At 42.8% G+C, this 27,734-nt stretch overlaps 1 long non-coding RNA gene across 1 annotated transcript in view; it reads right to left on the minus strand.

Moving 5' to 3' along the window:
* LOC127002189 (uncharacterized) overlaps nucleotides 1–27,131 on the minus strand; it is a 58,943-nt gene extending 31,812 nt beyond the window's left edge. Inside the window, exon 1 of the long non-coding RNA XR_007755855.1 lies at nucleotides 26,899–27,131. This is a non-coding gene — a long non-coding RNA (uncharacterized LOC127002189). The remainder of the gene's footprint in view (nucleotides 1–26,898) is intronic.
* Between the last annotated feature and the right edge of the window lie 603 nt (nucleotides 27,132–27,734).

The raw sequence follows: 27,734 nt of genomic DNA on the forward strand, positions 1-27,734 counted from the left end.
ATCATCACCATAACCACTACAACCACCACTGCTGCTCTCCTTCACCACTACCATCACCATCACCACGCCCTCCCCCCCACACACACACCTGTCAATCGTATCTACCTGCTTCACAACATCAGGATACAGACATAACTTGCTGTGCCACATGTAGTTAGTATTATGTCTTCTTTTCTGTTCTGATCAGTGTCTGTGTAGAAATAATTGCTTCAGTTATACCACAGATAAGAACCCTAATTAGTCACCCTCCTTAGAAGTGAATCTCTCTCTCCTCTCTCGCTTGCTGGGTAAATAAAGTGATTTCACGGCGAGTTCCTGCAATAATTACCAAGACGCCTAACGACCTGAAGACTGCTCCCGAGGCTTTGATGTCACGTCACGAACACACTCGGTATTGAACGCGTAATGATTTCGGGTGAAGAAACATCGCGTCCTCTGCACACGTGGTTGTCGCGGACTTAAGTGAATGTAAATATATTATGAAGGTGAAATATCGCCGGCTCGCTCGCATTATTGATGAGGCTGAGCCGTTTTAACATTTCCTATTATGATATTATTTTCCTGCGGTCGCCGAGGACTTGGTCAACTTGTCGGCGGCTTCATGGGAACACGACTTCGGGGTGGAATTAATTAAAAGTTGCCGACTTGATTATGGAGGTGTGCCAAGACTAATCCCTGCTTATGCGAAAATTAAGTTAGCTTAAAGTTTTTACCGCAGACTTCATTAGGCGCGTTCTAAATAATGTTGTAATGAATAATGTTAGGGTGACGGGATTCTCAAAAGCCGGGATCTACCGAGAGGCTGTTTTTTTCTTCTTTATAATGCACGTATGACTTAAATAGCAGGCAAATAATACAACGCAATAATGATAATATAGAATACAATAATGATAGTATAGAGATTATTGGGAGTCTTGAGGCGTTTCAGAGATAGTGACGTAGTGATAATGAGCGAGGAAAATGATTTACAAGGCATGAGACGGTAAAATAAATACAGTGAAATACAGAGAGAAAAGAAAGACATAGTATGAAATAGGGGAAAAAGAAGAACATATGTAGTATTGCCAGCCACAAGGAACATGTATAGACTGACTGGGGTGAGCAGACTGACTTGATCTTGATGTGAAGGAAACCCACACTGGCAGACGAAAGACATACAATTTACTTAGTGGCTTCGGTGGACACGGCCGCTATCTAATGTGGCTTGAAGGAAGAATAGAACTGTTTGGTAAAGTAGTCCATCTTTCGCCTGCCAGTATGGGGTCTTATTCAGTGGCATGCATAGTAAGAAGGGATTAGGTAGAGAGAAGAAACGAGAGGCAAAATATAGGGAGTCAAGGCATTTTAATAAGACAGGTAGCGAGAGGAAAGGTAGCGCAGGTGAGAAGCAAGTCTTAGGTGCTTAAAGTCAGGTGTTGAATTGCTCTCGAAAACAACCCACTCCCCCATTTCCTGATGCCCATCCCATAGTACTATATATTATTCAAACTCATAGTTACAACTGGGGATAAAGGAAGTTGGTATACATTAATGGCCTAACGTAATACATGCTAACGTCTTTTTGCGACGACAGTACAAGTTAACACCGTGATAATAAGCAAGTGGAGATAAAAGATGCGGGGTTGAGAGAGAGGAAACGAAAAGCATCACACACGTCTTGGGGTATTACGAAGACGGTGCTGTGATGTGGGAGCTGTAAGGCATATGAGGTGCTGCAGAGGCGGTGTTGCGAGTGTGAGAACTGGAAACATTGCACGTCTTGAGAGGTTACAAAGACGATAAAGTTGGAGAGTGAGAGGAACGTTGGAGGACGGGAAAGGTGGAGTGTGGGAGCGGGAGTGTGTGAGGTGATTAAGTATAAAGTTTTTCGGAAATGTTAGCGAGGATAATGACACGAAGAGAGAAAGTGTGGATCGTTACATATTTGACACCTTGCATTTGATAAGGTTTCGTAGAGGTTGTGTTAGTATTTCCATGGGTAGTTTCTTGAGCCCAGTGATAGTTTGATAAGGCTTTCGTAGAGGTTGTGTGAGTATTTCCATGGGTAGTAACTTTCTTGAGCCCAGTGAGAGTTTGATAAGGCTTTCGTAGAGGTTGTGTTAGTATTTCCATGGGTAGTTTCTTGAGCCCAGTGATAGTTTGATAAGGCTTTCGTAGAGGTTGTGTTAGTATTTCCATGGGTAGTTTCTTGAGCCCAGTGATAGTTTGATAAGGCTTTCGTAGAGGTTGTGTGAGTATTTCCATGGGTAGTAACTTTCTTGAGCCCAGTGATAGTTTGATAAGGCTTTCGTAGAGGTTGTTTTAGTGTTAGTTAGTATTCACCACGAGTGTGAGAAACATTTATGAGAACCCGACTAATCTCCTTTGAGGTCTTGGGAAATGTTGTGAGAACCGAGAGCGTCTGAGTACACGGACTTAAAAGGTCACGTGAGAGTCTAAAAAGGTCACGTGAGAGTCCAAAGCAAGGCTCCCAACCATTATTTACATTTTTTTTACAGCAAAGGAAACAGCTCAAGGGCAAAAAAAAAGAAACTAATGAAAAAAAAGCCCGCTAATCACTGCTCCTATATAAAGGGTTCAGAGGAGTGGCCAAAAGAGAGGTCAATTCTGTTTCCCACGCCTCCCATCATTCATTACCTCTCATTGCTCGCCCATGCTTTGAAAATGTATCAGTAAACTTGTATTTGGTATGTTATGCAGATGAGTAAATAACTTCTGAATAAAAATGACAGAAAAGGACAGATTCAGCTTGTTCCAATCTAAAGCTCAGCACAGTGGGCATGATTTTACTTATATCTTTTTTCTTGGTCTCCCTCAGTTTCTTCATTACCCCACAGAAAAGACCAAATTACCCTAAGTTGGGAACCTCTGAGCTAAAGCGTGGTTAAATTATCGTATTCAGATCATAGTATTTACCGTTTTTTCACGCATAACTATTGCCAGGAAACATCAGGAATTTACTATTTTAACGATAACTATGAATGGATCTCGTTATTGAGGCCCAGGAGACAGTTTTTGGGTCGGAAATCGGTAAATATAAGAGGCTGAGTACGATAATCTGGCAACGTTGCTCTGAGCTATAGTGTGGCTAAATCATAAAGGTCTACACGGACAGTGGCGATAAGACGAAATCGAAAAGAACATAAGAACGTAAGGAGTCTGCAAGAGGCCGGTTGGGGATCATCGTAAGCTCGAGACGTTGCTAAGAACTGAGGATGAAGGTGTCAGAAAGAGGTAAGGACAACCTGAATGGCATGTAAAGGAGGCGGATTAAAAACGTACACTAATGGTTGCTAGAGTGAGGAAACGAATCAAGAGAGGACCGCTGTAATTATAATGTATCCAACTCCTTCATGAAGCTTGTCTCTTGGTTGTTATGGGGTCTCCTGCACTACATGTCGTAAGTTTTGATGGACTTGTAATCCCTGCTTTCTTTCTCCTTGCTTTCATCTCTTCCTTAATTCACTCCTGCGTTCTTAAAAGTCAGAGATGCCGTTGTGTAGTGAAACCAAAGAGGCAGACATAGAGAACGGCTCCCTGGGCGGCGTGGAGGCGAGGCTTTGCGAGAAGACTTGGCGTAAAGGAAAGCGGGCATGCGGGCCGAGGAAGTTACGAGGAGCAAATAAACTGTCCAATGGCGGAACAGAAAATAAGAAATTTATTAGATGGAGCACGCGACAGGGCTGCACCCATTTTTGACTGGCCACGGCTGCCCCAGGGATACAAAGTGACCCTAGTTGCCGGGCCCTGAACTGTGAGGTGGAGGCTCGAAATTTTGGGGACTTGAATGGGAAATGAATGAATGTATGAATGAATGAATGAAGATGTGGTCCGATGTTACGTGTGCGATGGTCATTTGTTTTCCATTTTCCTTATTTGTAACGTCATAATCTCCTGTAATAGTAAAATAAAGTAAAGGTGATTCGCTGTATTTAACGTAACGTCTTTGATCAGCACAGCACGGCCAGCTCAGCGTCTCTTCCCTAAATTTCCTTTGATTTCTATGTATTCCGATGAGTTATTCATATTCTCGTGTAGCAGCATCACTCACGAAGACGAAGGTTAGTTAGGTCATCCAAAGTGTGATGACTGGTATCTTTCGGGGCGCGTGAACTCACTCATTAGCTTCCGTAATAAAGGTTTTAGATACTTTTCTTTCAATGTTTTGTTTGTGTTGAGTACTGGCAAAAGAATGACTGAACAATGGAGAGCGAGAGAAAAAAAAAATCACAATCCCCGCTACATACTGGTCCTGTAAAGAAAGCAAGGGTTGTAAAAAAAAAATATTTAATTTTCGTTTCATTGGCTTGGTGTCAGTGTCAATCTGTGTACCGGTCAACAAGAAATGCCTCCCAGAAATGTGTTGGGTGCGGAGTGTGCCAAGGCGTGCGGCAGGGCGAGGCGTGCACGCGGGAGGGCGGCTGACTTGAAAGTCTTAGAGAAGCCTTTCCCATTTGCATCCGTGGCTCCGGTCGGCTTCTAACTTCCCTGAATCTGATTAAGCTCCTGTAAAGTAACCTTGAGGATGAAAGGAATCTATGAATGTGGCGCCGGGCCGCGGCGGCGGTACACACGTTGCGGCGCCCCCAGCGGCCCCGCCAAAGCTCTGCGCGGCGCCCCGGACCCGGCGTTGAGGAAATTAGAGTTTACTCGTGACACTCAGTTCCAAAATCAACTGGGGATTTTGCCGGAGTGCGCAACACCGGTGAGTGTTGACTCTGCACCTTTATTTGGCGGTGCGTCCCGGCGGCCCTCCGGTGCCTGCACGAGGCCAGCTGGAGGGTTCACAGGCCAACCTTGAGGATCACGGCAACTTTCATCCATTTTCAAGTGTTGTCTGGTGCACGGCCTCATGTCAACAAGTACTGTTTTACACGGCACACTTCACTCTCGCGCCGTGGGCGAAGCACCGTGGAGGAGGATGTTTCCGTGTCTTTTTTGAAGCATGGTTCTTGTCCGGCCCTGCATGGGGATGTCGAAGGTCTGACAATAGTCATTACATTGACCTCAAGTGTTCAGTTTGAAGAACGAAGCACGAGTCATATAAGTATATGTATGAACTTTTGGGTCTTGATCTTTTTATTAGAGAGGAAGGTAGATAGGAAGATGGACGTATAGTTGAAACTGAATGGATGGAACTTTTATCAAGCCATGGATGAAAAGTTTTGCTACGAATACCTCCACTCCTCTTCTCATGTCTGTTCTTTACATCGCAAAACTAATATTTCACTGGTCCCTAGCCTTCATAATCATTCCTAATTTCTCATAAGATTCCCCCAAAGATGGATGCTATTTTATTTCATCTATTGCTTCCTCTACTGAACCTATCAATTTTGTAAAGCACTTTCTATTTATTTATATTTTACTTTACCTCTAGACAGCATCTCCTTACACACTGTTCAATCCCTTTCACACTCAAACCCACCTATACCTGCCTCATCTATCTCCTGTCTACTTCACGTCTGCCACATGCCATCCTTATATCTATCTCACTTCTCATTTTCAGGGAGACTAGCATGAGGGAGAGAGTGAGAGAGGTGATGAGAGGTGAGGGAGAGACATGAAATTAGCTAAGGTTGGTTTGTTCCCGTAAAATAGATTAGAAAATAGATAAAAAGAAAGATAGATAAAAATAGAGATAGATAGAGACAGAGAGGGATAGATACATAGATAGATTCCTCACACTCCCAACCACCTGTCTCATATCTGCAGCTCTATTACTCCTTCCACTACAAACCACACACCTATTCCACACCTCCACATATTCAATCTAATCTTCCTCTCACTCACTCAAGCCCCCCTGCCTCATACCTGCCTCTACCTCGTCTTCCACATGTCACCACACACCTGCTCCACACATCTACTCGTCACCTCGACACACCTGATCCGCGCCTCCTATATGACCAGCATCACCTCACGTTTTCATATTCATTTTTTGGGGGGACAGAAAAAAATCTCCACGCATCGCCTTGTCTTGGAGGGTTGACATCACGGCCAGGGAGAAAATGCTGCGCCCGGGATTGATTTGTTTTTCTCCCCTCCCTTGTATGCAATGTTGAGGCGTTTCTTTTGTATTGTAAAAAAAGTAAAAATGAATAAAAACGAGAACTGAAAATAAGGGGGAAATGTCCTAAAAAATTGATCTTGTAAGGTCAGTATATTTTTTTTCTCTAACTTCTAATGATAGTTTTTTTTTGTTTTTGTTTTGCTTCTCTGAACGTTCGGGAAATATGTCCTGCAAAATTCCTCTTCTAAAGTCAATATATTTTTTTTTCTCTAACTTCTAATGATAGTTTTTTTTTTGCTTCTCTGAACGTTCAATGAGAGCTTTTTCCGTTTTTTCCCTTTGATTTAAACGTTCAATGAGAGCTTTTTTTTTTTCCTTTCATCTTGCTTTTAAATTTCCGTGGGAGCTTTTTCCTGTTTTTTATTTCTGCTTTGAAACTCGTATTATAATTTTTTCTGCTGCCATCCCGCTCTTAAACGTCCAACGAGAGCTTCTTCTGTTTCTTCCTTGCCTCGAAACTCCAATGAAAGCTCTTTTTTTATTTTCATTCTGCTTTGAAATTTACGTGGGATTTATTTTTCTGTTTTCTCTCTGCTTTAAACGTAGAATTAAAGCTTATTTCTGTTTTCTCTTCTATAAACGTCCAATGAGAAGCTTTTTTTCTGTTTTCTCCTTGCTTTGAAACCCATATGAGAGCGTTTTCTGCTTCCTTATAGCTTTAAAACGTTCAGTGAGAGCTTTTATTATATTCATTTCTGTTTTAAACGTTCAGTGATAATTTTTTTATATATGATTTGTTTTGAACGTTCAAGGAGAGATTTTTCTGTTTCCTCGTAGGCTTAAGTGTTCAATGAGTGCTTTTTCTGTTTTCACCCTGCTTTGAAATTCCAGTGAGAGCTTTTCCTGTTCCTGTCCTGCTTTAAGCGTCAACAAGAGCTTTTATTTACCGTCCCTTCCTGCTCTCTCTCTTCTCTCTGGCTAAAGTAACGTGGTATCGGTGGTTAGTTTTTCCGTACATCCATAATCAAATAATCTTCAAAACTATTTACGTTGTCACGACATTGAGAGGGAGAAGGAGGGAGGCAAAAAATATACATAACATGGCTTTTGGAGTTAATTATCAATTAATACCACGATCATCGGTTCAGATCCATTTAAGCCTTACTTGAACCTCCAGTGGGTCGCGTCTCCCCTGAGAGCTCGTAACTAGAGGTAATATGTCCAATTACACCAACTGCAGTTAGGTAATCCTGTTAGGCCCAGGCGTTAGTAGGAGGCGCTGTCACATGATTAAACAAGGGGGTATGAGAGGGGAGGGGGAGGGAGCAGGTGGTAGTCATGAGGTAGGGAGGGAGGACGGGGAAGAGGAGGAGGAGGAAGAGGAGAAAGGGGATTGCCATGAGGAAGAGAAGGTGTATGGAAGGACGAGGCGATGGTGAAAGCGAGGAATAGAGGAAGGAGAAGAGGAATGAAGGGGAAGAGAAAGGGATGAATGAAGGAGGTGGAAGGAAAGAAGGATAAGAGTGGTGTATCAGGGAGGAAGGAAAGAAGGAAGGGAGAGGGGAGATAGAATAAAGGAAGGGAGGTGCGAGAATTGAATGAATGGAGACGATAGAAAGAGAGATCATGCTGTAGGAAGAAATAAAAGAGAGGAGAGATGGTCATAAGAGACGGAGAAAGAGAGAGGTGAAAGAAAGGATGCATGAGTCAATAATAGAAGAAGAAGAGGTTAAGACAGGTTCTCATGAGGCAGTATGAAGAGGAGGAGGACGAGGAGGGAAATGATCACGAAGCAAGTTGACTAGCATGAGGAAGGGAGAGAAAGAGAGGTAATGAGGGGTAAGAGAGAGACATGAAATTAGCTAAGGTTCACGTGAAATAGATAAGGAAAATAAATAGAAAGAGATAGATATAATAGAGATGATAGACAGAGACAGAGACAGAAGCAGAGACAAATAGAGAGACAGAGAAAGAGGTAGACAGAGACAGAGACATAAAGACAGACAGAGAAAGAGAAAGAGGCAAACACAGACAGAAACAGACACAGAGACAGAGATAGAGACAGATAGACATATTTAGACAGAGAAACAGAGATAAAAAGAGACAGAGAAAGAGGTAGACAGAGACAGACAGAGATAGAAAGACAGATACAGAGGAGAAAAAGGCAAACATAGACAGAAACAGACACAGAGACAGAGATAGAGACAGACAGACATATTTAGACAGAGAAACAGAGATAAAAAGAGGCAGAGAAGGAGGTAGACAGAGACAGAGAGAGATAGAAAGACAGATACAGAGGAGAAAAAGGCAAACATAGACAGAAACAGACACACAGAGACAGATCGAGACAGACACACACAGCCCTCCACTCGGCAAGGGATGTGAGGTGGCGTGACTCATGTATATTCAGCTGCCATAAGACACTGAATGCAGCATCAGCAGGTGTGTACACAAGCCTCGCCGCTCACCTGGGCACGCACGGACCCGCCCTCCACCTGTGTGCGTGTTAGCTATCTTAGGCGGGTGCTCATGTTAGGTGGTAGTCGTGATTTTGAGTTATGTGTGTTTTTGGTGTAACTGGATTTTGAGTTTTTTGTATTGCTTCTGTTTTTTGGGGTATGTTCTTTCTTGTTCTTGAATGCCCTCCTTTTCATGCATTCCTGCCGCGTGATCTGTGCCTCTGTCTGTCTCTTCCTCCTCCCTCCTTCATTCCTTCCTCCTTCATTCCCCACTCCTTTCATTCTCTCTTCCTTCTCCTTTCTTCGTTTCATTCCTCCCATATACAACACTACTTCTGTTTTTAATTCGTTGTTCTATTGCTGTACTTTTTTCTGTGTGGAGTAAACTGTTTATCTGACTAACTGACTAATGTTTTGTATGTTATTGGGTGTTCAGTTTTCACTTCTACATTTGTGATGGAATAAATTCTAACCCGCTATATTGTTTGCTGTGGTTTATGTGTGCCAAGTAAACTGGTTAACTAACTAACTAACTATTGAATAACTATTTTTTACATGATTATATTGCCAGGTTTCAAGTTCACGTCTGTGCTGGACCAAATTTTATCTAGTTTTACTGTAAAGTTTGCTGTGTGGAGAGTAAACTGACTAACTAACTAACTAACTATCTAACTATCTACCAGTAACTACCATAAGAAAACAGGTAATTGTAGACAGTGTGAGGTTGCGTGCTTTCATATCTTCTTCAGTCACAAAAATGAGGTAGAGTCGAGTACCCTTAATAACAGCAGGGTATGTATCATGTGTCTACCTTCTCATCATACAGTCCCTCGGCGGTGTATTCTTACGGCTTATAATTATCACGCCATGCACTGCTATTAGACGTAACGAGCTTCTTCATACAAAACTAAGGCTGGTATTACAAGACACTCGCTTTTCACATCAGCAATTTCTAAAAGTCAAAGGGGGGATCAATCGGGTACTAATGAGTGTTTGTTTTAGGTTCATGCTACAGAAGAAGGGTCAAATTACCACCAGGGTCATAAAACTACTCCTGGAAATGCCCACAACGCCTGCGAAAGCCTTGTCAAATATGTGTTCTTGGGCGGCCTAATGTCTTATAAAACGACCCTATAGTCTCTACGTGGGGTGTGTGGATCACGCTTTTGTTCCTTCCGTAAAGAGGGAGAAAAATGAGCATAGAGTTAGTTAGAGAAACACAGGTCCTCCCCTTGCTGACTAGTACATATTTTGGTAGAGTGTTGAAGGTACGGTCCTGATCTGTTTTACGCTGAAAGTGGGTTTGTTTTGTTTCATTATAAATTTGTGATCTTAGGACACTTTGGAACCTGTTTTTATTTTTATAGGACAGTTTTGGAACCTATCGTCACCTTTATAGAACAGTTTTGGAACCTGTCTTCATATCTATAGGACACTGTGAACCTCGTCTTCTGTATAGGACACTTTGAAAACCTGGGACATTTTTAAATCTTCTAGCCCTTTGGACGTTTCCTTTTACTGTACATGAATGAAATCGTTGAAGTATTGCGATTTATTTTCACTGTGACTGACAATATTTCTTTCCTGTTGATATGACGATCTAATAATTTTCCCGTAAACAAAAGTATCCGTGCTATTTTTTCTATTCCGTAGCGATTTATGTTCATTATGGCGGGCAGCTTTCCTTTACCGTACCTCTAAGACTCTCTAATATGATCAAGTGTTTTAGGGGACAAGAGAAGCCTGTGTCCTGGTGTCGACGGGCGGTAGTTACCCTTGTGCGTGGCTTTAGCTTACGTAGGTGCTGGCGTATATAGGTCCCAGTGTCGTGCGTTCAAAGGAGACTATCAGTTACAGCAGGTTGTCCCGCCGTCAGCTGGGCAGGTCGTAAGAGGGTTATAGAGCCCTCGTTTGGAAGCCTTACTCTCTGACGCGCTGTGCTGGGGTGATGCTCGCTGTCTGGTTCTTGTTGTTGCTGCTTGTTGTTGTTGCCTGAGTCATGTTGTTGAGAATCTGTAGCCTTTGACGGATGATGGGAATGACGTGTGTGTGTGTGTCTGTGTGTGTGTGTGTGTGTCTGTGTGTGTGTCTTTGTGTCTCTGTGGTGGAAATTTTGACATGACTTCCACATTTCTTCTTTAGGTTTTTCTATTTTTCTCCTACGAGTATTATTTAGCGGACTTTTACTTCATACAGACTTCATACAGAGCTGTCTCCTTTGTTGTAGAAAAAATAAAAAAAATAACCAGGTATCATGACGCCTCTCCTCCCGAAATTGACCTATCTTTCCGCCACTCTGAAATATTTTATAGGAGCAGCGAGTAGCGGTCTTTTTTTCATTACTGTTTCCTTTTTTGCCTTTGAGCTGTTTCCTCTGCTGTAAAAAAAAAAGGTAAAATAAAATGAAATAAAAAAATACCGTAAGAAACCCCCCAAAAGGTATTCGTATGTCACCTTACTTTCCCTTACTTGCTAAATGGTATCTAAGACTATTTTCAATGTTAATTATGCTCCTTGAACCACTATAGCATAACACCCATGCATTCGTACTGTCTATATTAGCCAAAAAAGTCAAATAAAAGTAAACTAAAATGAAATACAAAATACCGTAAAAAAACCCCAAAAGGTGTTCGTATGTTACCTTACTTTCCCTTACTTGCTAAATGGTATCTAAGACTGTTTTCAATATTAATTATGCTCCTAGAACCACTATAGCATAACACACTTGCATTCGTACTCTCTAAATTATGTCTAAGGGTGATTTCAACGGTATTTATCTCCCTGATCCCTTTTACCTTTACGTTTTCTCTTTCTATTAATATCTAAGTCTTTTCTAACGCTACTTTGCTCTCTGATACTCCATAAAACAATACCTTTAAGTTTTACCCTTTTTATTGATATCTAAGACTTTTTCTAACGCTGATTCGCTCCTTGATAAGCGATAAAGAATTCCCTTACGTCGTCCCCTTTCTATTGATATCTAAGACTAAATTTTAACGCTATTTTGCCCTCTGATCCTACATAAAACAATTCCCTTACGGCTTTCCTCTCCTAAGACTCCTTTTCTAACGCTCTTTTGCTCTCAGATACACAATAAAACTAATCCCTTACGTCGTCCCCTTTCTATTGATATCTAAGACTAAATTTTAACGCTATTTTGCCCTCTGATCCTACATAAAACAATTTCCTTACGGCTTTCCTCTCCTAAGACTCCTTTTCTAACGCTCTTTTGCTCTCTGATACACAATAAAACTAATCCCTTATGTCTTCTCTTTCTATTGATATCTAAGACTATTTTCTAACGTAATTTTGCTCTCTGGTCCCCCATAAAACATTTCCCTAACGTCTTTCCTCTTCTACTGATATCTAAGACTCCTTTTCTAACGCTATTTTGCTCTCTTATACACAAAAAACTAATCCCTTATGTCTTCTCTTTCTATTGATATCTAAGACTATTTTCTAACGTAATTTTGCTCTCTGATCCTCCATAAAAGAACTCCCTTACGTCTCTCCTCTTCTAAGACTCCTTTTTTAACGCTCTTTTGCTCTCTGATACACAATAAAACTAATCCCTTATGTCTTCGCCTTCTATTGATATCTAAGACTATTTTCTAACGTAATTTTGGTCTTTGATCCTCCATAAAACAATTCCCTTATGTCTTTCCTCCTCTACTGATATCTAAGACTACTTTTTCAACGCTATTTTGCTCTCTGATACACAATAAAACTAATCCCTTATGTCTTCTCCTTCTATTGATATCTAAGACTATTTTCTAACGTAATATTGCTCTCTGGTCCCCCATAAAACAAATCCCTTACGTCTTTCCTCCTCTACTGATATCCAAGACTCCTTTTCCAACGCTATTTTGCTCCTCCTCAATCCTCCCAGTCGGTGCTCGTGGGTCCTTTGATTGCCTGCTCTCACCACAACGAAGAGGCGAGCGACAAACATTCCCGGTGGTTTGGTCTTTGGGTGTCGCGTGTTGGGCGTGTGTTGAGCCTCTTCAGCCGTGCTCTCGAAGGCGTCGTGTCCTGTGAGAGGGACCTGTGTGTGTGTGTGTGTTGATATGTCGAGGCAAAGAATGAGCTCTCTCCCTACACTGTTGTGAGGAATAGACTGTCAATGTGATGGGTGAATAGAGGCAGTGTGATGAGGTTAAACTGACTCTCGGTGTGATTAGGAACTGGATCTCAGGATTGTTTTTTAGATTCTTGGTGTGGAAGCCTTGTCAAACTGCTACTAGGCTCATAAAACTACCCAAGGGAATACCTATACACAACAACCTCTGCGTAAGCTTGTCCAAATTTGGCTGTGTAGGCCCTGGAATGTCTGAGAATATGGGGCTTTGTAATAGTAAGGAGTAGGAGGAGGTGGAGGAGCAGGAGGTGGTGTTAAAGAGAGGGGGAGAAAAAATAGGGAGGAAGAGGATAAGGAGAAAGAAAGGAGGAAGAAGGGAGGAAGAAGGAGAGGAGTGGGAGGTGGGAGGAGGAGGAGGTGACGCAAAAGAAGAAGAGGGAGTAAAAAAGGAATTAGAAAGAAAGGAAGAAAAGAAAAAAAAGGAGACAGAAGGAGGAAGAAGAAGAGGAGTTGGGAGGTGGGAGGAGCAGGAGGAGGAGGAGGCGTAAAAGGAGAAGAGGGAGAGAGAAAGAATAAGGAGGAAGATTAGGAGAAGAAAATGAGAAAGAAGGAGGAAGAAGGAGAGGAATTGGGAGGTGGGAGGAGGAGGAGGAGGAGGAGGCGTAAAAGGAGAAGAGGGAGAAAAAAAGTATAAGGAGGAAGATTAGGAGAAGAAAATGAGAAAGAAGGAGGAAGAAGGAGAGGAATTGGGAGGTGGGAGGAGGAGGAGGAGGAGGAGGTGTAAAAGGAGAAGAGGGAGGAAAAAAGAATAAGGAGGAAGATTAGGAGAAGAAAAGGAGAAAGAAGGAAGGAGGAAGTAGGAGAGTAGAGAGTTAGGAGTTAATAAGAGTAAAACAAAGCAGTGGATTCGCGAAGAAGATGGAGGAGGAGGAGGAGGAGGAGGAAGAGGTAATATAAAAGAAGACGAGGGAAAAAAAGAATAAGAAGGAGAAGCATATGGAGAAAGAAGGAAGAAAAAAGGAGGAGGAGGAAGAGGTACTGTAAAAGAAGAAGAGGGAAAAAAAAGAAGGAGAAGCATATGGAGAAAAAAGGAAGAAAAAAGGAGGAGGAGGAAGAGGTACTGTAAAAGAAGAAGAGGGAAAAAAAAGAATAAGAAGGAGAAGCATATGGAGAAAGAAGGAAGAAAAAAGGAGGAGGAGGAAGAGGTACTGTAAAAGAAGAAGAGGGAAAAAAAAGAATAAGAAGGAGAAGCATATGGAGAAAAAAGGAAGAAAAAAGGAGGAGGAGGAAGAAGAGTTAGGTCTGAGTTACAAAGAGCAAAACAGAACAGTGGATTCACTCTTTTCCCTCTAACGCTTTTTTTTTCCTTTACTTATAGATGAGCGAGGGGCAAGACCGTCCATATAACTCTTCACCTGCATGATTTTTTTTCAGACGAGAATTGAGGGACGAACATAAAGATTTTTCCGGTGACGTTGTCGGCGCCGAATCGTCCATCAGTCTAATGAATCAGTAAAGGGCTTGTCTTGGCGGCCTGGGTGTAGGGCGGATCTTTTTCGAGCGAGTGTCAGGCCGGTATCTTTTTCGTCGAGGTGAGGCCGGTACTGCATTGATTAACAGGTGTGAGGGAGAGATTTATTTTTTGGAAGCCTGATATGTGAGGTGATTTTAGGCTTTATATAAATTTTTTTTTCTCATTTACTTCCCTTCCTCTTTTTTTTTTATCCATATCCTTCTTCTCTTTATCCTTCTTATAATAATTTTTCTCCTTCACTCTTTATCATCTTTCTCTTCTTCTTCTTCCTCTGTTTTATCCATATCCTCTTCCTCCTCCTTCTCTTTCTCATTATTATTATTATTATTATTATTATTATTATTATTATTATTATTATTATTATTATTATTATTATTATTATTATTATTATTATTATTATTATTATTATTATTATTATTATTATTATTTTCCTTCTCCACTCCTTATCATAATTCTCTTTCTCCTTTTTATTCTTGTCCTCTTCCTTTTCATTTTCCTCCTCTTTCTACTACTTCTTATCACCATTTTCCTCCTTCAGTCCTTCTACCCTTCCTCTTCTTCCTTACTCCTTTTCCTCCTTATCCTTCTCCTCCTCCTTATTCTCTTTCCCTTTCTGCTTATCATCCTTTTCCTCCTCCACTCCTTTTTCTCTTCCTAATACTCCTCTGAAATCTGGTACTAATTTTTACATCTCTCGTGTATATTAACCTTTTTAAAACAGGATTAAAAGCTTTCTGTACCTAACTCACTAAGGGCTGAGAGGATGAATTTTCACTCAATATGCCCATGACTGCACACCACAATCAATCAGTCAATCAATTAATAAATATCTCTGCAAGAATGGCAGTGAAATGTAACAGTTGCCTCCAAGCCGTGTGTCAAATTAGGTTCACCACCTCAACACTTACAAATAAGCTGCAGGAAAGGTTATATAAGGAGTTGCAATAATAGACATTTAACTAATCGTGAACTCAGGGATTTTGTTCAATTAGGGAAATCATAAACCAGTGTGACTGATGACAGGTTTAATAGAAATTATAGGCAAGGGATGACAATTATAGTGAAGAAGCGAATTACAGCAAATAATATTACCTGGTATATTTAATCGTCAGTGGATAAACAGCAGATGACGAAACATACTTAGAACAAATAATGAGTTGCTATACAAACATCAGGCCAGTTTTTGAGGAGAATGTGATACGTATAATTTTCGGAGTTATCGATATGGAATTTTCTGGGAACTGTTTGATACTTAGAAAAGGCGTTATTTGAGGGCGAGGGTAAACTGAACTAGTAATCTAAACTGGTTATAAAACAAACTAAGTGAAATAAGTAAAATAAATAGCTAAATAAATTAAATGGAAGTAAATGATAAAAATAACCAAATCTAAGAAATCTGCTGCAATGTTAGTGACTGAAAGGAATAAATATAATGATTGACACGATTTAAATTCATATAGATGTCATAAGTAAATTAAACTAGATGAGTATTAAGATGATGATGGTGATGATATAAGCGATAAATAGGAATGATGATGAACGAACGATGACATATCATTAGGAAGTATACTATTAACATCCATATCGTCATTATTAGCAGTATATCAAGTCACCTCTCCACCCGTAATTGACCTCTCGTTTTGACCTCTATACCATCGTCTGTTGTAGCGGGCTTTTTTTTCCACACTCTCTTTGTTGCCCCTGAGCCGTCTCCTTTGTTATAAAAAATTAAATATGTACAACCAGAACATTAAAAACTATAGTGAAATCAACAGTCGTGAAGAACAGTAAAAAGTTAGTTGTGTTTCTAAGTAGTAAACATAGTAATAATTAAATGGATAGGTATGAAATTATGCTAGACGACAATAGACAAGACTTAAAATATATCGAGGGTGGCAAGTATTGTATCCTTGGTTAATAAATATCACAAATGCTAAGCAGGGACATTGAATTATCCTCTTTATTAAATGTCGAGAATTAAGCAAGAACATTAAAATTCTCCTTGTTTTACGTAAGTTAACTAATACTAAGAACTGAGAAAAAATATCAAATTCTTCTCATATTAAACTTCAATTACTAAAATGTCAAATGCTGAACAAGAACATCAAATTCTTCACTCATTTTACCTCAGTTAACAAATACCAAAAAAACTGAGAGACAAACATCAAATTATCCACTACATAATTTTACCTCAGACGCGAAATATCATAAAAGCTAAGCAATAAAACATTAAATTCTCCTTATTCATAAATTTCAAAAGCTAAGAAAGAACATCAAATTATTCACTCATTTTACCTATAGTCGCGAAATCTCATAAAAACTAAGCAAAATACATTAAATTATCCTCATTCATAAATTTCAAAAGCTTAGCAAGAACATCAAATTCTTCACTCATTTTACCTATAGTCACGAAATCTCATGAAATCTAAGCAAAAAACATTAAATTCCTCTCATTCACAAATTTCAAAAGCTAAACAAGGACATCACATCCCCCACTCAGTTTACCTCATTTGCGAAATATCATAAACAACTAAGCAAAAAACATTAAATTCCTCTCATCCACAAATTTCAAAAGCTAAACAAGAGCATCACATTACCCTCTGCATCAAGCCACAAGCACCTCATTGACTGGTAACTGCTGGGAGGATGTTTATGCTAAGTTAAGTCTCTATGCAGTCAGTGATTTGTGCCTCGTGGCCTTTTCAAAACATCGCCTCGCTCCGTGTGTGTCTACCGCTGCTTACCTCCGGCCCACTCGGCGACCCACATATTACGGCAATGAATCGCGGCCTCATATTTCTGGCGCGCATAATCGCCGCGGCTTTGCTTGTTTTGTTTTGCTTCCCCGGAATGAAAACGTCGCTTATTTACGCGCGGAAGAGAGACGGAGAGAGAGGAGAGAGAGAGAAGAGAGAGAAATACTTAGTCTGATTATGTGAGTATGATGAGGGTGATGATTAAGATGATGGTGATGATGATGATTTAAACGATGAATATGAGTGATGAATGATGATGAATGAGCGATGATATATGATTAGGGGATATACTAGTAACATCCATATCATCATTATTAGCATTATGTACAACCAGAACATTAACAACTCTAGTGAAATCAACAGCTAATGCATCGGAAACGGCAATAATAACAGTAATAACAGCGATAACAAGAACGATGACGACGAAGAACAAAAAAAAAATAACATCAAGAATAATAATAGCAACAAAATAACGGCGTGAAAAACAATAAAAAGTTAGTTGTGTTTCGAAGTTGTTAAGTTTCGTTCCCTTTCCTCTCTTCCGTTAAGGTTGGCATAAAAAAAAAACCCTAAAAACATCGAAGTCACGTATCATGCAAAGCGCCACATAAGTTGGAGCTGTCAGATTGCTTCCTTATTAATGACAAAGTTGCTTCCTCACTAATGAGTTCACGTTACATAGCACAAGCATGATGGAGGGGCTCAAATATGTACATGTAGAGTGAGGGTGTGGGTGAACCTTTGACTTGAGTAACTAGGAATGTGTAGGTGATTCTGATGCAACTTTAGTTATGGAACGGAATGAAATGTAAAGACGATGGTATGTGCAGGTAGAGTGAGGGTGTGGGTGAACCTTTGACTTGAGTAACTAGGAATGTGTAGGTGATTCTGATGCAACTTTAGTGACGAAACAGAATAGAATGTAAAGACGATGAAGGTGTGTATGGGTTGAGTGAGAGTGAGTGAACCTTTGACTTAAGTAAATAGGATATATGTGTAGGTGATTTTGATACATGGTTAATGACGGAATGAAATGAAGAGACGATGGAGGGGTGTATGGGAATATAGGTGTGTACGGGTGAGTATAGGTTAAGAGAAGGTGTGAATGAACCTTGAACTTATGATAACTAGAGGTGTTTAAATGAATCCGATGCAATGTTAGTGATTGAAAGGAATAAATATAATGATGGACACGATTTGTATTCAAGCATAGAAAGGGACTGTGTGAAGGTTAGACTCGATATAACTAGGAAGGGAGTTTGAGTGACTTTGTAGCTAATTGAAAAAAAAAAGATGTTTTAATGCAGATAGAAAGAGGGATTGAAACTTCAGCTTTAGACACCAAGGAAGTTAGAGTGATTTTGAAGCAACATTACAAGGAAAAATGAAAAAGATTATATTTTATGGAGAGGAAGATGTAAAATATGAGCGAACCTTCAACTTGCAATAACTAAAAGAGAATTTCTGACCATTTTTTATACTGACAGTGACAACGAAAAATAAAACCCCAGTATTTTCGTTAGGCCGAACATGTCTTTCCTGGGCCTCAGCAGCTGGGGAGTGAGTGAACAGTCTTGCTTTCATGCATTCACAATAGATCCTGGACACAGATACTGCGCCCGGCCTGAACGCAACATCTGTCGGGCTTCCGTAATGAATGTTAGACCTGAGCGCCAGCAGACAAAGGCTACACCGGGGCCCGCTCTACCTCATGACAGCGGCGGCCATCACACGAAGGTTGTTAGTGCCGCCCGGAGTGTAGCAGGACCGGAGGCAGCAGCAGGAGGAGGAGGAGGGGGAAGACCAGTAGGAGGGACAGCAGCAGGAGGTGGAGGGTGACCAAGAGGAAGAGGAGGAGGTGTTGCCTATGATGAATTTTGCAATGACTAAGTAAGACGTTCTCAAACTCTAATTAAATTTGTTACGTAAAAGGGATTTAGTATTTGGGTTGGCGAAAAGGGGGATTTATTTACGACGGAGAGGGATTGGGTTGGTTGGTTGTCGGAAAAGGATTGGGTTTCGGAAAAGGATTTGGGCGACTTCTTAATTTTTTTTGATGTTTTTTTGTGTGTAGTTTGGCGTGTGGGGGTACCTTTAAATTTTTGGTCAGGATGAGACTACTTAAACTCTGTGGATGGACTGATGAAAGGGCTGAGGAGACGGAGGTGGTGGTAGTGGTCTTAGGGGATGCGAGTGGTGAGGGGCTGATGTATGTTACTATTGCTGTTGTTGTTGTTGTTGTTGTTGGTGGTGGTGGTGGTGGTGGTTGAAGTGGTAATGGTGGTGGTGGTGGTGGTGATGTTTTTGATGTAATATTAATAGTTGTTGTTACTGCTGTTTATGGTGGTGATTTTTGTGGTGGTGGTAGTGGTGGTGGTGGTGGTGGTGGTAATAGTGGTGGTGTTAGTGTTTTTTTATGTAAATGTCATTGTATATGGTGGTGATTTTTGTGGTAGTGGTGGTGGTGGTGGTAGCGGTGGTGATGGGGTTTACTAGTTGTTGTTGTTGTTGTTGTTGTCGTTGTTGTTGTTGTTGTCGTTGTTGTTGTTGTTGTTGTTATTGTTGCCTCATCTCACCTCGATATCGCCACCACCACTACCACCACCACCACCACCACCGTCACCCCCCTCCCCCTCTCACACGCACAGAGTCCCGGATGTTGTTTGTGGTTTAGTTGGGGTTTATGTATCAAACAAATGCACGGCGACTAACTAAGCTGCAGCAAAACACCGCCGACCCTGACGCGGGCTCGGGGCGGCGCGGCTCGTTACGGCGACTTAACGAGCGGCCGCGTAAATACGAATCTTCATCTTGACGGCGCGCCAGACTTATGCGTTCCGCGGACCACTTAAAAGAAAGAAGAAAAAAAAGAAAGAAAGAATTGGTATATTGTTTGGAGGGGGGACTTGTATGAATCGGTGTTTGTTTGTTCGTGTGTAGTTCGTCTAATATATAATAACGTCAAAAAAGAAAAAAGAAAGAAAGAAAGAAAGAAAGAAAGAAAAAGAGTTGATATACCTTTTTTTGGGGGGGTGGGGGACTTATATGAATCGGTGTTTATTTGTGTTGTTCTTCTAATATAATAACGTGAAAAAAGAAAAAGAAAAAAAGAGAAAAAGTGTTGGTATACCTTTTTTGGGGGGAGGTGGTGGGCTTATATGAATCGGTGTTTGTTTGTTTGTGTGTACTTCGTCTAATATAAAATAACGTCAAAAAAGAAAAAAAGAAAAAGAAAGAAAGGAAGAAAAGAATTGGTATATCTCTTTTTTTGGGTGAGACATATATGAATCGATGTTTGTTTGTTTGTTTGTGTGTAGTTCGTCTAATGTATAAAACGTCAATTAGTTTCTACACAATATTTATACACTTTTGAATTGGTGGACTTATTTGAGTCAGTTCGTAGAATTATATATGAAAAAAATCTTAAATTTTGACGCAATATTTAGAAAGGCAGTTTCAAAAAGGTCGCACACACACACACACACACACACACACACACACACACACACACAGACACACGTAAAGGATATACAAAAAATAGAAACCCCGCTACCAATTCATGTGTGTGGAGCAACAGCCACTTAAAAAACAAAAAAAAAACAAAGGATATATAATTTTGGGTAACTTATTTAAATCGGCGTATGCGTGTAGTTCATAAACACATAAAAACATCAATTAATTTCGACGTATAGTTTTCAAAAGGTCGCATGCACGTACGCACACACATACTCTCACGCACACACGTAAAGGCTACACAAAAAAAACTACCAATTTGTGTGTGTGTGTGGAGCAAGAACAACAGAAGCAGCGGCAGCATCGCGTGTCGCTTGGTAGTGCGCGGGAAGCTTCAGTGATGCCCGACGCGGCGGAAACAACGGAGCAAAAAAGATATCAAATGTAAGACTCGTGCAGGCCCGCCACGTGACGCTCAGCTTTTTTGCGTTATTTTTTTTGCCGGCGTGTGGAGGGCGCGGCGGCGGTGTGAGTGGGGCATTAGCCGCGGCTCGGTCACTTGCGGCTGGAAGTGGTTGTCATTAAAATCGATAATGGCCGGCTGAGAAGTGACGTCATCGGCTGTCCTGTCCGCTGTGTGCCGACCCGCCGCCAGCCGCTACCTACCCCGCGTTGGCCCGTCGCTACCTCCTCGTCTTCGCCTTCGCCCGAGTCCCAGCCAGTGTTCATATTCTTAAACATTTCTACGCTTTCGTAGGAGTTGTGAGCATTGCCAAGGGTAGTTTTAGGACCCAGATGGTAGTATGACTCTTCTTCTGTACCGTGAACCTCAAAAACACTCATTATAACCCGATTGATCTCCTTTACAGCCTTTGGAAATAGGTAATGAGAGTCGCAAGCGTCTGAAAATACGGAGGCACAGTTCTGGAGACAAGGCGGAGGAAGGCGAAGGAAGATTATGCCTATGTGATGTGACTGCACCGGACTACATTTTCTTTTTTCTCCGCTCTTTACCAGAATTGCTCTTTATTTGATGCTCGGAAAGACGATGCGATTTTTTTTCCCTCGCTCTGGATGCAAGGAAGGGCAGGGCGAAGGAACATGTCGCTGAGGTTATGTTACTGAATGAAACTATGTCCCTCTCTCTTTTGTGCGCCGTCTCTCCTAAATAGTTGTTTTATGTGCCTGGAGAGACTGGGATTTTTTTCTCCGTTCTGAAGGCGAGGCAGGAAAAGGCGAGGAGACATGATGCTGAAGTTATGTTAGTGAAGGAAACTACATCGTTCTTCACTATTTTTCGCCGCTGTCTGTTGGAACGAACGATTTTTTAATATGCGCTGAGAGATGACTTGTTTTTTCTCTGTAGGCGAGACGGAAAAGGCGAAGTAGGTGATGGTGATGTTATATTAGTTAGAGGCTGTCGCTCTTTTTCCCGCTGTGTCCTAACTATTTTGATCTAGATTGAGAGATCACGTGATTTTTCTTTGGTTCCGGAAGGGAGGGAAATGTATAGACGAGGGAAGAATGTGATGCGGTTTTGTTATTTGCGGAAACATCATTTATTTATACTTTTACTTCGTTTGGTATCATCATAGTTCGCTTTGTATATGCCTTGCGAGACGATGCAATATTTTCTCCATTTCACACGCGCACACAGACACACAAACACATTCATTACTTTCTTTCCATTTACAGAGGCTCGTCACAGTTCATTCATTTGGTCGAGTCATTTATGTCCACCACTAACATGAACCTCAAGACGAAACGCGTAGACAACAGAGCCTCTATGAACCACCAATTAGATATGTAAATGTAGACGTATATGCGTTTATTTTTCATCGACTCTAGACCACCAGATCCTGCAATTAGATATATAAACGTTTGCGTACATGCGTTTATTTTTCATCGACTCTAGACCACCAGATCCTGCAATTAGATATATAAACGTTTGCGTACATGCGTTTATTTTTCAGCGACTCTAGACCACTAAGCGTGTTGAGCTGCAGCCGTATATTCTACACGTATACGTATATGCATGTCTATTTATTTTCCACGTCGCGCCAAGTCTTCAGTGAGCATCGCCGGCAGCGCTGTGTAAGGCGAGGCTCAGCGGGAAGTGGCTGGTGGAGCACCGACGCCGCCCAATCCCATTTGCCTGCCAATATACACTCGAGGAGGAGAGACGCTTTCCGGAATAATATCGTCGCACACTTTCCACTGCTTGTCTCCCTCGTGAACTGTGTACACACCCGAGGCTGCCGTCGTCTGGTCTGTCTGTTATGTCTTCAAATTTCCTCCTCCTCCTGCACATTATCGATTATTATTGTACTCGGCAGCAGCGGCAGTAGCGGCTTCCTCCTCCTCCTCTCCGTCCATGGCCCGTTTCTATCTCTCACTGCTGCTGCTGCTGCTGGTCCCTTCCCTTCCTTCCCTCGTCCCTCCTTTCCTCTCTCCCTCTCTCTGTCTGTTTGTGTCTCTCTTCTCTCTCTTCTCCCACTCTCTTTCCTTCTCAACTCTCCACCCTTCTCTCCGCCCCTTTTGCCTTCTCCACCCTAACCATCCACCCTTTCGGCGCGAGGTCCCTCCCCTCCACCCGAGTGATCCACCGCCTGCCTCTTTTGTTCACGTGGCTACTATGCACTTTTTACCCCGCGTGGTTGGAAGTATTCGCAAAAGAACCGTCATCGCCTTGAGTCCCCCCCTCGAGCATCCTTTAGAAGCTTAATAAGAGAGGTCGGGATGCTGAGATCAATACGGCGAAATACATTAAGGCTAAACGTTGATTGATAAAAGCCTCTCATCAGACAGCGACGGGACACACACACACACACACACACACACACACACACACACACGCACACGGTTGCATTCACACACACGCACACACGCACACACGCACGCCGGATCGATAGCCTCATTTTATTGTATGGACGCTCGTGACTAATGCTCGCCTCGTCGTCGTATGCGCAGTCAATAAAAAACAAGCATCGGCCAGCCACTGAGTCCCTAATAAAAGCCTTAAACCCGTGCAATTGAGCTTACACTAACCAAGCACGCTGGCCTGAACGAAAAATAGAAAACTGAGGATTAAAAACTCGAATCGTTCCTCTCTCTTCCTCTCTCGCTCTCCCTCGCTCTCTCTCTCTCTCCCTGCAGTCCCCTCCTGTGCGGGGTGTCTCCCGGCCCTCTCTCTCTTGCTGCCAGACTTACACTCCTCATGGTGTTTCTTTCTCTCTCAGTTAGTCGCCGGGCTCTTTTGGGGCTGTTCTCGCCTCCTGAGACGCGACGGGGCAAAGATCCGAGGCGCGGGAGGTGACAGGGCCAGGTAGACGTCGGGGAAAGCAGGAGGTGAGGCGGCGAGCAGCGTGCAGGCGGGTGAGACGCAGCTGGGCGGCCACCACCCATCGCCCCGTCCCCACTCCACTGAATGATCGCCGGCAATAAAAACCTGTTCTACCCTACCTCCCTCCCTCCCCCTCGCTCTTCAACCCTTTCTGCTTGCATGATGAAGGCAGGCAGCCCTTTAACACGCAGTCATGTTGTGCTTGTGGTCCTAACCGAGCGTTTTGGGAGGAATTCGCGCCAAATTCACACCTGAAGAAGGACGGCGAAATGGCGGAGGCGTTTGCACGGGATCTTGACGATGTGCAAATGGCGGAGGATTATTTTAGCGTCAAGTTGAACGAGATTCCCGCCATTTTTTTCCCCTGGTGCTTTGTCTATCGCGTTGCCTGAGACGAGGGCGGCGGAGGCGAGGACGACGCCGAGCTGAGGTTGGTGACGAGTGTGTGTGCGTGTGTGTTATGAGCCTGGCCTCCTTGTGCTTGGGTCCAGGCCTGTGCTCATTGCCGCGGCGAGAGAGAGAGAGAGAGAGAGAGAGAGAGAGAGAGAGAGAGAGGTAAACAACAGTAGGCAGTAATGATATCCTTCTTTTCATTCATCTATTCAATTTTGCATATTCACATACATACATACGTACATTCATAAATACATACATACTTACACACACACACACACACACACACACACACACACACATACATACATACATACATAATTACAGACAGACAGGAAGGCGGAAATGCAGACAAACAGGCCGACAAAAACGGAAAATGACCAGCTGAGAGAGAAAGAGAGAGAGAGACACACACACACACACACACACACACACACACACACACACACACACACACACACACACACACACACACACACACACAAGCCACAGGTAAAAGAGCCTACTCGCTGGCCGGAGCTACTTATGGCGTCATCGGGCAGGTCAGCTTTAAATGTCATGCACGCGAGTGACGTCACGCTCATCGGCTGTCCTATTTATTACATGTTTTAATTAGTTTCTTTTCACCTGGCTACCTGTGTGTGTGTGCGTGCCTGTGTGCGTGTGTGTAGGTGGTGAGGGAGGAGTGTGTGGGTGTATGTATGGGTGTGGGTGAGAGAGAGAGAGAGAGAGAGAGAGAGAGAGAGAGAGAGAGAGAGAGAGAGAGTGAGAGTGAGAGATAGAGAGTGAGAGAATATAGCGGGGATCGGCATCGGTGTCGGTCGGTGCGGGCGGCATCGGAGCATCTAGCGGCCCGACCACCACCACCACCACCGCCACCTCCTCCGCCTCAGCGCCAGAAGCAAAAGTTCGTGTTTATAATAGACGAGTCCTTTGATCGCCGCCTGTGACACAAGGAGCTTTTCCCCGTAGAGTTTTGCGCGGCGGGAGCGGAGGAGGAGGTGGAGCGGGCACGGGGCAAACTCCAAGGCGCGTCGGGCACGGGATAAAATAAGATCATCGCCGTAGCGTCATTTTTCCCGCGGCGTAATTGGCCCCGACCTCACCTGTTGGCGTAATCCGAGTGAATTGACGCTCGCTCCGACGGTGGTAATTTGGCACTAATAGCCATAGAGGTTATGCGATGGTTAGTGAGGCTACGGCAAGCGGCTATGTGTGTGGAGTGCTTTTTTTTGTTTGTTTTTTTAGATGGTGTCCATAGCGCTGGTAGGTTTTCTTGAGGGGCCTCTTGGACGACCCCAGCCTGTTATTGGAGCAGGCGAATTTTATTTATAGTGGCAATCGAGATGTGTGACTTAATGTTTTTTTTTTAGGTGTTGTCTATAGCCCTGGTAGGCTCTCTTAGGGATCTCTTCGATGACCCCAGTTCGTTAGTGGAGCAGGCGAATTTTTTTTATAGTGGCTGCCGTGATGGATGTCTCGTATTTTTTTTTTGTAGATGAATATCGGTTTGGCGTGAGATTAAGGGAAAGAAGGAAGTAAAAGAAAGGGGAAACACAGCCACACACACACCTGAGAGTCACACCTGCTTGTCATGCTAAGGCTACATTCGCTATCAAGTTATCTAGTTCCCGCCTGCCTGCCTACCCACCTTCACGTGTTAAATATTTATGGCATCATTTGTCGACGCCTTCCTCCGCACGGGGTTGTAATTTACGGGGAACCAAAAGAAAATAATTGCGGCCCATTACAAACTTCGGCGTGTGTAATACCGCGGTGGGACTTAGAAAAAAAAATCTTCCTCCAGCGTTGACGTGAATGACAAAAGTGTGTGAATCTGGAGGAGGAGGAAGACCACGAAGCCGAACACTCAGACATTATTTTAAGATGACTTTGGCAATATGGCTTTTACTTTATATTTATATTTGAAAACCAATGACGATGATAAAAAAACGGAGGAAGACCAAGAAGCCGCCCACTCAGACATTATTTTAGGATGAATTCGGGGATATGAGTCACTTTTTTTTTATTTTAGGCTGAAACCAATGACGTGGATGACAAAAATGCGTGAATTTGGAGGAAGAAGAAGAATACGAAGCCGAACATTCGGACATATTTTAAGATGAAGTCGGGGATATGTTACTTTTTATTTTATTTTAGGCTGAAACCAACGACATGAATTACAAAAATGGGTGTATCTAGAGGAAGAGGAAGACCACGAAACCGCCTACTCAGACAATATTTTAAGATGAATTCGGCAATATGAGGCAATTTTTTTCTCTATTTTAAGCTGAAATCAACGACCGTGAAAAAGCTATGAATAACAACGAGATGATGCAGCGCCCAGGACCCCATAAAGAGCTCTCAATCGTCCCACTTTGCTGTTACCGAGGCCTCAAGTTGGCTCGCCCTCCCGCCGCGTCTGCCAGAGGTTGGCGTAAAATCCTCAGGAGCTCAACTTTTCGCATCCGTCGTGATCAACTCTAAGGAAAAACTCGCACAAACAAAACTTTATCGCTCAAGTCCTTTTGATTCAGAAGTTATGTAGGAAGGACCCCGGACTGGTTTGTTGGCTCCCACATGTTTTATTAATGCGGAAATTGTATTAAGAGGTGAGGAGAATGGAATGATAAAAACACACACATTCACATACTATTTTTCTCCTAGCTAACGGAATGCAAGAAGCCCCAAACATCTAGAGCAAGGAAATGGTTTTAGGTTAATCGTACAGCACATTCATGCATTCCGTATAATGAGATGCAAGTGTCACAAAACCAGGGAATCTTTTTTACCTTGTTCTTTTTGGTTGCAATATGAACTTTTGCCACCGAGCGAGGAAGATGTAACGCAAAACTATGCACATACACGCACATACCTAATACGGAGGAGGAGGAGGAGGGCGGGAGGCAGGCAACAAACACAGCGGTGGCCGGAGAAGCACAATCAGGGGCGTGATGCGGATGGAAAAACGCTGCTTGAACAGATTTGAGCTTCAAGCCTCGACGTGATAGTTTAAAATATGGCAGGGCGGGCGAGCAGCGCGGGGAAACAGGCCTGTGGGCACAACAACCGTCGACTGTGTTAAGAGGCGACTGTTTACGGGATAAGGAAAACCGAGGGAGAGAGAGGGAGGCAGGCAGACAACAGGGAGGGCAGGAGGGAGGGACTGCCTGGGTATATGGGCATTTCCCACAGGAAGGGAGGGATGTAGGGAGGGAGGAGGAGAGGCACTACCTGGGGTGGGCATGTTAGTGCTTACAGGGGGAGGAAGGGTTGGGGGCCTGAAGGGTAAAGAAGAAAGCAGGATGGATAGATGGGTGGCGGGGTGACGGGGGGGTGGAAAGAATGTTTTCAACTGACTGGGAGTTGCTTTCTCTCGGTGGGAGTGTTGTCCGGCGTGTTGCTGGGCCGAGGTGAGTGTGTTGTGTTGTGTGTTTCCCGCTGGAGGTGTTCTGTACAGCTAAGACGCGCCATCCATTCCTATTAGCCGTAGCAAAGTGTTCATTATTTGTAGCGAGTCATGTTCTGCTTTTGTAATTAAGGCTTTCAGTCACTCTGTACGAGGCCGGCGTTCCCGAGGCAGTGGTTCATATGTTAGAGAATCGCGGCGGACTGTGATGTGTTATACGGCTTCTCTGTGTGTGTGTGTGTGTGTGTGTGTGTGTGTGTGTGTGTGTGTGTGTGTGTGTGTGTGTTAGGTATATATTGCTT

This window comes from Eriocheir sinensis, chromosome 22 (assembly GCF_024679095.1).
Source record: "Eriocheir sinensis breed Jianghai 21 chromosome 22, ASM2467909v1, whole genome shotgun sequence".
Taxonomy (NCBI): domain Eukaryota; kingdom Metazoa; phylum Arthropoda; class Malacostraca; order Decapoda; family Varunidae; genus Eriocheir; species Eriocheir sinensis.